This window comes from Sarcophilus harrisii, chromosome 1 (assembly GCF_902635505.1).
Source record: "Sarcophilus harrisii chromosome 1, mSarHar1.11, whole genome shotgun sequence".
NCBI lineage: Eukaryota > Metazoa > Chordata > Mammalia > Dasyuromorphia > Dasyuridae > Sarcophilus > Sarcophilus harrisii.
In genome coordinates this window covers 174,573,967-174,589,443 of record NC_045426.1, presented here as the reverse complement: position 1 = coordinate 174,589,443, position 15,477 = coordinate 174,573,967, and positions in this window count along the sequence as shown.

Here is a 15,477-nt window from a genome sequence, read left to right as displayed (position 1 = left end):
AAGCCAAAAGTAAGAGGAATGGGGATAGGATAGGGATGTAGGCAAAAGAGAGAGGAATTTCCTCTCCTTTTTTTTCCTGCTGAGGCAATTGGGAGTAAGCAACTTGCCCAGGGTCACACAGCTAGGAAGTGTTAAGTGTCTGAGATCAGATTTGAATTCATGTCTTCCTAACTTCAGGGCTGGTACTCTATCCGCTATACCAACTAGATGCCCCAATTTCTTCTCTTTCTACAAATGCCCTGGACCAATTCAGGGCTCCAATTTTTATGGACTTTTGCATTAGCTTGCCCAAATCCAAGTCTTCCACCCTTTGTAGATCATACAGATACATATTTGATCCCCCTTCTTCAAAGAAGTTCCCAAATTATCATCAAACTGGAAAACCAAAGATGCATTATTTAACATACAATATAAATTGTTTTTAACAATTCAGTTATCATACAATTTAGCATGCAATGTTTAACATATACCTGGTAGAGTATTTCACTTTATGCATCAGAAAAGTATTATCAAAGCTTTGCCCCACCAACATTCAGACATGATAAAGCATCCATCCATACATGTAAACCATATGTTTAATGGTGTACATTTGGGTATTATTTCTTTTCCAATTTCAGCAACACACTTCTATCTCTATTTACTTTTTTTTAATGGAGCATTTCAGTTCTTCTGTAGGATACTGTGTGGAAGTGATTCTAGATTCTTTGAGATTTTGTCAATAGAACACATATTCTAGAAGTTCCTCCAAAAATGAAAAATACTTTGCATAGAGGCCTGTTGATATACTGTGGGCCTGCCTCATCCAAAGACCAGCCTCTTTAATGACTAGAATTCTTACCAGCTGGGGGGGTCATCGTCTATATCAAGGTGTTTATGGTATTCAGATATGCCTCAATGGATGGAGGTAGCACCAGAGATGGACTCATACACCTTTTTCTTAACCTACCTCAACTCTGGTTTTTTCATCAATGAAATGGGAAAATTAATAACCCTTAACTCCCAGGGTTGTTGTAAAGATCAAATGAAATAACATTTGTATATAAAGTAGTTTATATACTTTAATTAAGCACTATGTATATAGTGCTTAATAGCACTACATACATACTATTATTTATATATTCATTTACATTTTACAATTTATTATGGATTAGATTGTTTCTCTCAACAGCCCACACACATAGACAGGTTAGCTAATTTGCTCAAAACCTTTGACTACATTCATGCCCAATAAAGTCAGTGGAAGAATTAATGAGCTTTTGGATGTATAGTCCTGTAATTTAATTCATTACTATGCCCCATTTCCATCACTGCTTCTCTTCCTGATATGGTTCTTCCCTCCTGACACTATTTCAAAGGAAAGTCAATTCAGGTAAGGAAATTATTCTAGCCTTTGGGTGAAACAATTGACAGGCAGACATTTGAAGGTTTGGGGAGTGGAGTGGAAAGTGACAAATGCATTAGTGAAATGAAGGGCTCCCAGAGACTTCAGAAATCCCAGTGTGCCTTAGCCATAGGTGGTATATATCCCCAGACAAAGAGGAAGCCTTTGTTTCATAGCTCTTTTGTAAGAAATACCTCAAAAGCAGGTTTAAATCTGAGACTGAAAACTGGACCAACCCAAAAAACTCATTATGTAGAACAGATCAGCAAAGAAATGCCCATGTATTTTACAAGGTTCAAAAACACTTCTTTCTGTGTCCAAGATCCCAAAATGAGACAAAACAAAAACACAAAGTAAAGAGAAAAGAAGACAATGGACAAAGAAATAAAAGGCTTTAAAAGATATAAGATCAATGTTTTGTTATAAATTATTTAGTCTCTTTTTAAGCCCTAAATAAAAACAATATAAATGAAAACCAAAATCTCCATGCACAGCACTAATAGGAATCTTAGAAAAAAGGCTTTTTTCTGAAGTAAAGAGCAGCATGAGTTAAACTGAATGAATCCAAAATTTGCCATATTCATTTAACCCTTGCCTTAGTTCTTAGAGCTAGACATCCCTTGCTGTGCCAGTTAACACACATGAATTCTCTGTGTGTTGGGGACTGTCATCATTAAGTTATTGAGGGCAATGAATATGTGGACAGAGATACAGAATGTTAAATATTACAAGAGATTTTCCAAATGATCCAATCCAGCCCCCTAATTTTACAAAATGTAAATTTTACATTTATAAAGAAATTATTTATCCAAAGACTTCAACTAGGATTTAGGTCTCCCAATTATGGATCAACATTCTCTCAGAACCATAGCTCACAAGCTTCCAGAGATATATTTCTATTACCACCCAGCTAGAAAAGATGCCAGTTCAAAGAAAAATACATTTATTTAAAGAACATAGCAGGATAAGAAAGATTTCCTTCATACAAATAGGTATATATCCAGTGGCATTGTGAAATTCAAATGAGATAATGGATACAAAATGCTGCAAACCTTAAAGTGCTATATAAATGCCAGTTATTACTATTAATAGTCTCCAGGAACCAGGCTTCCAATGTGGGAACAACTTCATTGAGCCTTCTACTGAATTGCTGCTGAGTTCAAGCAATGTTTATAGAGTTAATACAGGGGCATGCTATGAAACATCTCTCTGGAACTAAAAAAAAGTATAAGCAATATTCTTTTAAGTTTAATCTGCATTATTAATAATTTTTAAAGTTTAGACAATAAAACAATAATTTGATGATTTATAGATGCTTATTTCTCAGGTGCAAATACTTTACATTGAAAATTTAACAATCAATTCTTACAAGCCCATAGGAGCTGGCTCTAGCATAGCATTGGGTATATTCTTTTACAGGTGATCACATTACTGATAGAAGTACATAAAATAAACATATGTGGACATGAGTCATGTATGTTGGAATATATTGAAAGGCAACTGTGGGCAACTGAAAGGCAACAATAAAAGAGACTGAGGTAGAGCTCTGAGCCAATGGCACTTTATTAAAGGGTTTGTGGTCCCCTCTAATTAAGTGGACCTTAGATCTTCCTCATGATCTGAGATGCTCCTTCCTTCCAGGGCCCTATTTTTATAGTGCTGAATGTTTAGACATTCAAAAATATCTATACCAAATACAGAATAATTCCATTAATGACACATAAGCTAAAATAAGCAAAATAATATATCAGGAGGGTCACAAGTTAGGTGAAGGAAGGAATATCATCCAAGATGGATGAGCTTCTCCATAGGTTAGGCTGGGACAAGTTATCACAGTGATCTAAGTGGTCATTAAATGGTCACCTGTTCGTGATAGACAAGAGAGAATGGTCCAGAGATACAAAAATAAGTTAGAGGATTTTCATGTAGTTGCCACACAAGGCTTGGTCAATATGAGAAGAAAAAACAAGGGTGGAGGGCCTCTAATTAACTTCCTATGATTAAGCAAATGAACTTAATATTCATAGTTAATCTCAAAGCTGTGTGACTGAAACCTCTGCCCCCTTTCCCTTCATTCTGCTGCTGTCATGGGAGACATAGAAAGGGTTTCTAGCATGCTGAGTGTAATTTTATGGTTTTCTTTGTTTCATGAGTTGCCAAAATTAAATAATTCATCACCAGTGAGTGGATTGATGATTGTTTCTGTGATTAGCTAGGCTGGTCCTCAAAAAATAGATGTAATCCATGGCTAGGATCATGTTCTAAACCTTTCTAACATGTAAAGATTTCCAAGATGTTGACTTTGCTGGAATATCCTTGGTGAATTTATATTCTATCTATTCCCTGATGAGGTATTAAATTAGGATTTTCATAAATTTTTCCACATCTAAATTTAGTGTGATTCTTTGCAACTTTTACCTTTTGTCCTTGGCTTTGTCATGGGTCTTTTTTAGTTAGACAGACCTTCAAATATTTGAAGATAATTATTTTATTATGTTCTTCCTAAGTCTCTCCTTCAAACTAAGCATTCCTAATTTTTCAACCAATCAATACTATATGGAAGGATCTCTAATTCCCTCCAGTTCTTGAATCCTTCTCTAGAGACAAGTTTATCAATGTGCCAGCCACAATTGATCATAATGCCCAAAATAGGATCTGATTAAAGCAGAATCCAATGAGTCCATCATAGCCTTCTTTCTTGACAAAATACTTCCCTTAATTCAGCCATGCTTTCAGTATCTTTATGAACTGTCGTATTGACTCATATTGTGATTTCAGTTCACTAACTTCCTTAAAACGTGTTCCTTAGCTAGGCATCCCCATATATAGTATTTGTGAAAATAATTTTTTTGAATTCTAATGTAGGACTTTATGATAATTTATTGAATACCATCACTTTAGATTAGAATTTGGTATTTTGGTCTAGCTTACTGATATCTTTTGGATCCAAAATGTTGACTATCCCTCTTAGCTTTGTGTCATCTGTGAATATCATATATTTATCAAATCATATAATTGATAAAACACTTAACAATAATAGGGCAATGGTAGATCCTTGGGTATTGCCATGGAAAAAATTTTCTAAGATGATATTTTTAGGGGGAGACAAGTGTCTTGGGGATGAAGTGACTTGCTCAGGGTCACATAACTAGTAAGTATCTGAAGTCAAATTTGAACTCTGCTCCTCCTGACCCCAGGACTAGTAGTTTATTGAATGAGCCACATAACTGCTCAATTTAAGGTGATATTGACTAATTAATGATCACTCTTTAGGGAAGTCATTGAATCATTTCCAAGTCCATAAAATTTTCTTATCATCTTATCTAGTTCTTACCATCTTTTCCAAAATACCACTGCAACGTCATTGAATGCTAGGTTAAGATTTAGTCATTATCATGATCTACCAGTCTATTAATCTTGTCTTTTTTTTTTAAAGGAAATTAAATTAGTCTGGTATGACCAAGTAAGACTGATGATTGACTTACAAAAGTGGCTTATTTGTAAATTCATTTCTAGGATTCCAACTTAACAACTATCCCAAAGTGCTAGGTAGTGGTACTTACTACCAAATTCCCTTAATCCTGTCTCAGTCTATACATGTTCCCTCACACAATCTGCCATCTGACCCATATTTTCTGCCTTCCTTTATTCTCTCACTACGTCATCTGTTCAGAATTGACCATGAGTGAGAGATGTCTTGCTTTATTGTTCCCGCCATCACCAGTGACAGTTTGTAATGTGGGGGCAGGAAGCTCAGGATCAGGTCTGAATCAGGACATCACTCAGAATATGGCATATATAGATTCAAGGAATGTTGACATATAAGTTTTGCAGTTTCAGAAAGTATTTCAATAATTCAATAACAATCTTAGAATTTGATCCTTGCTACCAATGTTTTATGCTTGCACAAGTTTTGTGTTTTCAAAAGAAAAATCTGAGGAATCAACATTTTTCTCTCCAAAGTAATCTATATCTTTGGTTCGTAGAGATATTCTGAGTCAGATATCTTCCCTCTAATTCAGACTCTCCTTTTTCTTCTTTGTCCCTCTGTTTATTAACTTGAGGAATTTTAATGAAAATCCATGTTGATCTGTGAGAACTCCAGAATAAGAAAAAAAGCTGTATTTTGGCTTAAACCTTATAGGGAACAATTTTTATTGAAGGCCTGATGTCTTTTGGAAAACTTTTAAGGTTATAGTTTGGGGAAACAATTCTGTTCTGTTTTTGTCTTATGGTCTGTTGCCTTTTTTTTTTCCTGTACATTTTTTCCTATCAATAGGGCAAGACCCCAGGCTCTCTTAAGTTTAGCATTTTCTCTTGTTTTCAAAAGCCAATCATTGGATTGGGTCTATATTCTTTTATCTCTTTAAAAGCAAAGGTCATTAACTTACTCTGTCATATTATAGAGGGGAAAAAGATTAGTTGAGATTTATTGTAGTGACAGAATAATAGTGAAATAGCTTAATCTATTTCAGGTTCAAGTACATTTACAATATAAGAAATTGTAGAAAAAGCCCTGTATTCGAAGTAAAAAAAAAAAAAAAACTGAGTTCATATTCTAATTATGCTGCTTCTTGTGATTTTAAGCACTCCTCTGAGCATGTTTTCAGCTTCTGGAAAAAAAGATAATGATGGCATCTATGTTGGAGTATCAAATGAGCTCATCTACTATATGTAAATCTTAGAGCACTGTGTAAATGTCAGCTAATATATTAATTCTCTGAATCTCAGTTTCTTAATCTGTAAATTAGAAGCCTCTACCAGATGATCTCTAAGATCTCCTTAAGCTTTAAAACTATAACTTTATGATCTACTAGCGTATTTATTGACTCTACTTTCCCTTACATCTCTCTCAGTTTAAGGATCTCATATGTTTGTGTAAACAAAACACCATCTGAAGAAGATTCATACTAGGGCAATTATTCATACTTGAAGATTTTTGTTCAGTTCAACTGCCCATTTAATCTCCTTCAGAATAAAATAGTTTGGGAAACAATTTTAGGGCAAAACAGCATAGTACAATGAAATGACCATTGAACCTGAGGTCAAAACTAACTATGTCTTTAAGTGACCAGGAAGCTGCATCAAGGAGGTTGGGTTCTAATCAAGTTCCAGGGACAACTTTGTTGCCTTTTAGGGAAAACCATTCCCTATTGTGAAAAAAAAAAGGAGTTATGTTCCTATCACACAGAAGCTAGTTGGTCTCCCTCTCCTTTGAACTCCTACAGCACTTAGAATCTGTATTATGCAGGTTAACACTTAATTATATATCCTGCCTTGAATTGTTCAATATAGGCAGTCCTCAGTTTATGTTGATTCAGCTTCTAGCAACTCATATTTCCAGTGCTTACCCAGTGTTATCAACTTACAGAGTTTAGAGAAGACAGACAGAACCCAGACTTAGTCTACTTCCTGGGGAAGGGAGGAAAATACCACATATGGCTCCCTTAGGCTCCCAACTGTGACCTGGCCCTCTGGTTCCACCTTCCAATACTCCATAGGCCTCTTCTACATGATTCCTCACTTCCTGGCTAGCACTAGCTATAAGTTGAAGGGCTAGAGGAAGGAAAAAGGAAAAGAATGAAAGTGGTAAGATAGGAAAAGCTGTACCTAGGGTAAGGGAATTGGAAAGAAAAAGGAAGAAAGAAAAGAAATGTATGAGACTAAAAGAAACAGGGATATTGTCTTGACACTAGATTGTCTTTTGTTCTTCCTCTGTATTTTCATTCATTCATTCATCAAATATTAAAGGAACATTAATGACAACCAATGTGGGGTCTTCCTTCAAGACCTGCTCCAGATGTCAGATCTTCCAGGAAACCTGCTCTCAAACCTCTAAGTATAAGTGACTTTCCCATCCTGAATCTCCTATGCTGCTCTATCTAGACCTCTCTTATGAACTTACAGTGTCTGTGAATGGATTTGAACTCAGGTCTTGACGACTCCAGACTTAGAACTCTATCTACTGCACCAACTATCTGTCTCTAAGGTAGAAAAGAATGAATAATAAAAATAAAGCAATTATGTTAATAGAGGAGGTTGGAATATTGACTTATCTTAACATTCTTTCTGGAATGTACTGCAACTGAAATAAACTATTAATTCATCTCTTTGCTGGGCTGAGTTGAGATGAGATAATAGGGGGTTCCTTCAGAAATTACCCATGAGAGAGAAAAAAGCTTGTTTGGGGTTTGGGTCATTGAATTATACATCCCTGATATAATGCTTAGTGAGACTTATAAGTAAAATATATGAAAGTGTTCAAGAAATAAGTATGCAGTAGCCTTGTGATTTTAGTGGATTTCTATCTGGGAATCTCCCTAAAGTCAAGTTGCAAGTCTGAGAATCAGGTCAGAAGTCAAGAAGCATCCAAGTACCTATTATATGCTAAGCCCTGTGCAGAGTGCTGGGCTTGCAAAGAAAGGTAAAATCCCTCTTCTCAAAGAGCTTAGTTTAATGAGGAACAATTAATTACCAATAAGCTATAGTCAGGATAAATTGGAGATGACCAGCAGAGGGAAGGCACTATCTTTAAGGGGAATTGGGAAAGTCTTCGTATAGAAGATAGAGTTCTAGCTGGCACTTAAAGGAAGCCAGGGAAGACCAGAAACAGAGGTAAGTAGGAAAAGGGGAAAAAAAGTGCTGTCGAGTTATTGAGCCAACCCAAATCTTGCTGCCAAACAACCAGAAAAAGGCATCTTTATCACCTTCGTGGATAGAAATAATTTGATATGTTCTCTGGTTGGGAGAAAAACATTTTTTTTCTTTCAACTCATTTTAAGTGAATATTGTTTAGTTCCAACTGGCACTGGAAATAAGTCAATCTTTGAACCCTTATGAAGTGAACAAGATAAATTGCAAAAATGTACGGCCTTCAGTTAAGAACCAGACTAAAGGTTCTTATTCTGCCCAAATGAAATGAAAACTCATACTCATTGTCTGTCTAGTCAAGGAGACACCAAAAACTCAAGGATTGTTTTCAAAACTACGTTGATAAGTCACTAAAAAAGTCCTATTTGTAGTTTTGGAAAATCTTGCCTCTGAAGCAGTGTTCTTTAAAGTGTTATCAGAGCCAAGCCCCTTTGCAAATGTGTGGGACATTAATAAGTACCACCTCATTATAAAGACTATGTGCAAATCAAAATTAATAACTCTAGTACATAGTAATAAGAAATATTACAATTGCCCACCTGCTAACTACCATCACCCAATTCCCAGGAATGTATGATTTTGTAATTCTAGAAGAGAACATAAAAAGAAAACTGATATTGTCGGAATTGGGATGGGAATGGTATTTTCTGCTGTCAGAAATGACCTGCTTAAGAAGAATAAAATTTAGGGACTGGGGGAGGGGTGGAATTTAGGAAGAAGGGGGTAGTAAATGGTCAGGCAGTCTATCCACAAGGTGGAGCTCTTACAAAAGCTTCTTAATGGACCTTTCTACCTAATGGACCTTCTAGTCCAGTCCATCCTTCACATAAATAAATAGCAACTCATCTTCCTCATGCATAGAATAGAGGTTTGACAGGGCACAAATATGGTGGGTGGCATTAGAATAACTTTTAATGACTTTTTCATTCTAATTTTTTTTAATGGCTGAATTTTAGCGCATACATACATAGCATTTTCATATATACTGACAAAAAAGTGATTCCTTAGAAGTCTAATTTTTTATTTCATACTTTTAAAATATGTATTTGTAAACATGTCTGTGTATGTGGGTGTGTCTCTCTGTGTGTAATGAATTGTACACATTACTTTCAAAACTGTCCTGCTTGTCTGTGCTTCCTTTGCAACTTCCTCTATTCTCTTTTGTGCATTTAAACAAACACTTCAAATGGTTCTCTTATTTTTGACTTTAGGATTTCTATTTCTTTCTTCTAATCCTTCTATTGAAAACTGACAGAGAGAAAGAAAGACAGACAGAAACAGAGATAGAGAGACACAGAGACATACACACAGAGATAGAGACACAGACGAGAGAGAAAGAGAAAGACAGAGATAGAGACAAACAGAGAGAGATAGAGACAGAACAGAGAGACAAACAGAACAGAGACAGAGAACAAGACAGAGAAATGTATAATGGAAATGCAGAAACAAAGCAAAACACATCTACATAGTTTTATTTTAAAGTGTATATCTTTTTCTGTACATTGTATCCATCACATTTCTGTAAGGACATAGGTAACATGCTTTCCTGTAAATCTTCTGGAGACAAAGTTGGTTACTACTTTGATCAGATTTCTTAAGTCTTTTAAAGTTGTTTTTCTTTACAATAAAGCTATTCTTGCATAAATTGTTCTCCTGGTTCTTTTCATAGTATTTTGTATCAGTTCATTCTACCCACTATTCTATGAAATTGTATCTTTCATAATTTTTACAACATAATAATAATCTATTACATTCATATGCCAAAATTTGTTCAGTTACTATTCAGTTATCTAAGAAGCAACATAAAGCACCTGCTTAGATTCTATTAATTTCTCTCTCTCTCTCTCTCTCTCTCTCTCTCTCTCTCTCTCTCTCTCTCTCTTTCATCTTTAATCTTTCCTTCAAGATCAGTAAGTTTATTTTGCTTGAAGCTATTTCCTCTCTGGTATTATTCTCCTTACTCTACCATCCCTGCCTGTTATAATGCTGAGTTTAATATATTTCTTTACCAGATTGCCTCGATGTGTATGCATTCATGTTCAACTCTATCAAGTTCAGATGAGTGAATCTGATGATTAACTCCACTTATGAGAAAAAGAAAGTTCTACTCCATTCTTCATCTCTGTTACACTAATGTATTCCTTATTGTATTCTCCCTCCTCACTTACCCCCAAACCCTTACAACAGAACCAATCCACCCCAAGGACCTCTACATTTCTTAAAGCTTCTCAAAACTCTTTGAAAGCATCAAGATTCTTTAAGGGCACTTATTTCTTTTTACCTTATTAAAATATTAGCAGTACATTATCATGTAGCCCTTTCCAACTATTCAAACACACACACACACACACACACACACACACTTCTAGGTTTCTCTATATTCCTGTTTGCATTTCAAAGTTCCTGTTCAGTTTATAAAGTGAGTTACTCTTAGTTATAAGTTTTTACATATGTATGTATGTATGTATGTATATACACATTGCTTTTTGAAATATTGTCTTCTGAGAACTCTCATTTTTAGTAGAAGTTACTGGTTCCTGTGTGATTCTGACTATGGTCCCTTGGTAAGTGAAATTATTTATTTCTGTGTGGCAGTGGAGTTAAACTCAAACAGAAAGGAAAACCACTGCATGATACCTACAATCCACATATTGACTTAGTTTTGTAATGTAATATTATCCATACTTTATTATATCTTTATTTATTTTGTTCAATAGTTCCCAATTTTATTTAAATTGGTGCTCAGACCTTATTTTATAATGCTATGGTTTGCATCTGGTCTGTGAGGTGCATATTTGAAATATCTGGCCTAAAATATAATTTTTAATGGAACTTTGAAATTTTGACTGAACATTTTTGGGACATTTCCTTTGGGAATTTCTTTCATAATGTGAGTGGGAAATTCTAGCTTTATTTTTCCCTCTTATATTATGTCTGGGAACTTTTCATTTATGATTTCTTCAAATATAAAATCTTTTTAAAAATTGATGATGGTTATAAAATAATTTTTTTAATTTAAGTTTTAATCATGGTTTTCAGGGACTCTGATGACTCTCAAATTATTTTCTCAATCCATTTTCCAAGCAAATTGTTTCTGATATTAGATATCTTGTGTTTTCTTCTGTTGTTTTGTTTTTTTTTTTTGATCTCTTGATTTTTATTTTAGTTGTGCCTAATAAATCATGGAATCATTGATTTCTCTTTGGTAAATACTAGTTTTTAATTTTTTGATGTACTTATCACTTTCTCTTCTAAGCTCTCTGGATCCAATAATTTATCTTTATTCAGAGTTCATTTTTCAGCCAATCAATTAATTTAACACAAATTATGAACTATATATACCTTGTACCAAAAAAACTAGAACTACAAAGGCAAATAGAAAACTGTACCTGCCTTCAAACAGCTCACAATCTAAGGAAGACAATATAGCAATAATATTAGTTTCTAATAGTTTACTTTTTTTCAACTGCTGTATTTCCCCTTTCTCATTTAAAAAAAAAATGTTGTAAATTAGGCTTTCTTTTAATTTTTTTTTTATTTTCCCCCTTCTGTCCTTTTCTCTCCCTTCCCTTTATCTTCTCCGCCTCCTCTTCCTCTTTCTTCTTGTTCTTGTTCTTTTATTCATGTTCTAGTTTTTTTCCATTTTTCTGTCTCTGTGTCTGTCTGTCCCTATCTCTCTCATTGTCTCTGTCTGTCTGTCTATCTCTGGCTCTGACTCTCTCCTTTTCTCTCTGTCTCTGTCTGTCGGAATCTGTCTGTCTCTGTCTCTGTCTCTGTCTCTCTGTCGCGCTCTCTCTCTCTCTCTCTCTCTCTCTTTCTCACTCACTCAAAACCCTATTGCAAAATTAATAAGTATGGAAGTTTCAGCTAGCTTGGTCTTTCTGACCTAGTCCAATTCACTCCATAGATATAGTTTGTTTCCTCTTTAGAGTCTATTATTAGACTTACCATACTGTGCAGGGGCATAGTTTGAATATGATTTAACTTTAACTGCAGCTAAGATCTCCCCAAATCAATCAAGCTGCCAGTTTCAATGTTCCCTAGTAGCAGAAATAATAGGCATGTAACATCACACCTGGATGTTTTTCTTTCAAAAATGAAATTGGTAGTCTGTCTGTTTTATTAGTCTTTCCAAAAGAAGCTTATCTTTATCAATTCAACATTATTTTTTATTTTTTCTAGTCTCTTCTTTGATTTTTAAGACTATTTTTACTTTAATTCATGAATTTCAATTTATTAATTCGCTAAGTTTTTAAAAATTACACTAAATGCACCAATTTCTTCTTTTATTCTTATTGATGGAAGTGCTTTGATATGTATAAATTTTCCTCAAAAAAGAAATCTCTTCTTATCCACTGGTTTCTACTGCTTATAAACCTGTCTACAATCTAGCTGTACTTTTTCCAAACCATTTGAAACTTACTCACCTAAATTTGATATTTTGATCTTTTCTTTCTTTCCTATCATAATTTTTACCTCAACAACTGGCTCTTTCTTATTGTTCAGAACCAGTTCCCACACTTAATAGAGAGCAGGGATTTAAATAACAAGAACAACAATAACAACCTACTTTTACTCGTGTTATCAGCAGTTTTCCTCCTGGATTTCATAGTACCGTATACTTGACTCATTATTGAATTTCAGCAGTTAAGTTATTAACAGATGGAGAAAGGGAAATCAGTTTTTTGTAAATCTATTAATCTACTCAATTTGTTTTCATTATTTCTTGTTTTTTTTTTCCTAGTGAAAATGAGGTTTTACATATAAATATACTTCAAGGATTTTTTGCATATAAATTTTCATACTCAAGTTTGACAATAATATTTAAAATTTACCACATAAATCCAAATACATCATGGATGATTATTGTCTTAACATTCTCATTATGACTCAAATTAATATGGACTAATATGAAAAGAATGGTCTAAATCACTATTGATCATAGAAATGCAAATTAAGACAATTCTGAGGTACTACTACACACCTCTCAGACTGGCTAAGGTGATAGGAACAGATAATGATAATTGTTGGAGGGGATGTGGGAAAACTGGGACACTAATACATTGTTGGTGGAGTTATGAACTGATCTAACCATTCTGGAGAGCAATTTGGAACTATGGCCAAAGGACTATCAAATGTGCATACTCTTTGATTCAGAAGTGTCTCTACTAGACCTGTATCCCAAAGAGATTAATAAAAAAGGGAAAAGGGCCCATTTGTGCAAAAATGTTTGAGGCAGTCCTTTTTGTAGTAGCAAGGAACTGGAAATTGAGTGGATGCCCATCAGATGGAGAATGACTGAATAAGCTATGGTATATGAATGTTATGGAATATTGTTGTTCTATAAGAAATGATCAGCAGGATGATTTCAAAAAGGCCTGAAGTAAAGTAAGGAAAACCAAAAGAGAACATGGGACAGAGCAACAACAAGATTATGTGATGATCAATTCTGATGGACATGGCTCATTTCAATGATGAGGTGATTCAAGCCAATTCTAATAGACTTGTGATGAAGAGAACCATCTGCATCCATAAAGAGGAATATTATATGGATCCCAACATAATATTTTCACCTTTTTAGTCACTGCTTGCTTTTTGTTTTCTTTCTCATTTTTTTCCCTTTTTGATCTGATTTTTCTTGTGCAGTATGATAATTGTAGAAATATGTGTAGAAGAACTGTATGTGTTTAATATATACCGTATTATTTGCCTTCTAGGGAAGGCAATGGGGAAAGGGAATAAAAATCTGGAACACAAGGTTTTGCAAAGTTAAATGTTTAAAACTAAAGCTTTTATTTTTAAAAAGTTAATCTGTATTACTTCATCTTCCTGGACTATTAGCTTTTAAAGATACAATTTCCAATCTCATTTCATCGTCAGAAAAAACATGAACCTTTAGTTCCCCTCACCCCCCCCAAAAATAAAACTACAAAAATCTTTAATGGCCAAATCAAAGAAGTATTACTATATATATTTTACAATCTATATTATTGTAAAGACCTATTAAGAATCATTTGTTAAATGTTTCCCAATGAGTTTGAGCTGCATAAGTTATCCTTGAATAGTATTTTTTCTAAGTGCTTTGAAAGCATTCACATATACCATCTTCTTGGTTCTAAAACAATTCCCATGGGTGGGAAACAGTACTCATCTCATGATATAGTTTGTTGGACATTTGAGAATGTTTATTATGTTGATACAATTATCCCACCATATACAAAAAAGAAACTGAGTAATATTTTCTTGAGTTTTATGCCAAGATTCCTTTTCCTTTAGCTTTTAAGTTTTCATTTGAAAGAAGTATACTTGACATAATATAATACTCAAATTAGCTACTTCAGGAAAAATGCCTGACCCAATGTTGATTAGCCTTAGGTATATTTGTATCAGGAAGTGAGAAAATTCAGGTGTTTGAAATACATGTTGAATCTACTAGACTTAAGTTGTTTATTTTGACCCTGACTTCTTACTATTTGAAACAGGACTCCTTATATTGTCTGGCTTTAGGGCTTCCTATGTATATGTTAATGGTTCTATAACATAGAAGAAATGGTTCATTGAATTTTGACACTGCAAATTTTAGGACCAATCAAAATTTGTGGTTTCTGCTGCAAACTGACCTTGAACCTTTTGGCAATTGGACTTGTTTAATTTTGGCAGTGCTTTGCTTCCTGTTTCTCAGAGCAGAGGCTGTTATTAGTCTCTGAATGCTTCTGCAATACTTCATGCCCATCCAGTCATTCTTAGAAAGCAAGAATCTGATTGTACAAGTGCACTCAGCAATTAAGTATCCATCATAAGGAATAAAAGCTTTGCAAAGTCTTGTTGGAGAGGAAAGAGAAGGTGTTTTACTAAGTGCATTTTGTATTCTGAAGAGTACAAAATATTTGCATAGTTCATTGATAAATTCTACATTATAGTGCTAAAAAATAAAAAAGCACATCTGAATTCCCGAAAAATTTCTGATCTAATGAAATAAACCTAGGACAGGAAGTCAGAAAACCCAACTTCAAGCTTCATCTCTACCTCTAACTAACTATATTAGCTTAACTACTGGTGCCTCCCCTCCTCATATGTTAAAATGCTTGTCCTTACTAAATTGTGAGGTACTTAATAAGTTAAATGAAATAAAGGCAAAATTCTTTTGAAAAATTTGAAAGTCTGACACAAATATGAAACATTAATATTATTCTTTTATCCACATCTATTACATGTTTATAGGAAGTTCTTGTTTTCCAAGGATAATTAGTACTTCAAAGAGGTGAGTGGAATTCATTTAAAATGAGGAGCAATATTTCAAAGTATGTAAATTATTTTTAAATGTTTGATTATGATTCTAACTTGAGAAATACAACCAAAATTATAAAAGTAATTTGGTTTTATGCTTTGTTTAACAAAATTTAGCTTATGTTTACAGATATAAGCTAGTTTTAAGAAAAACGCTG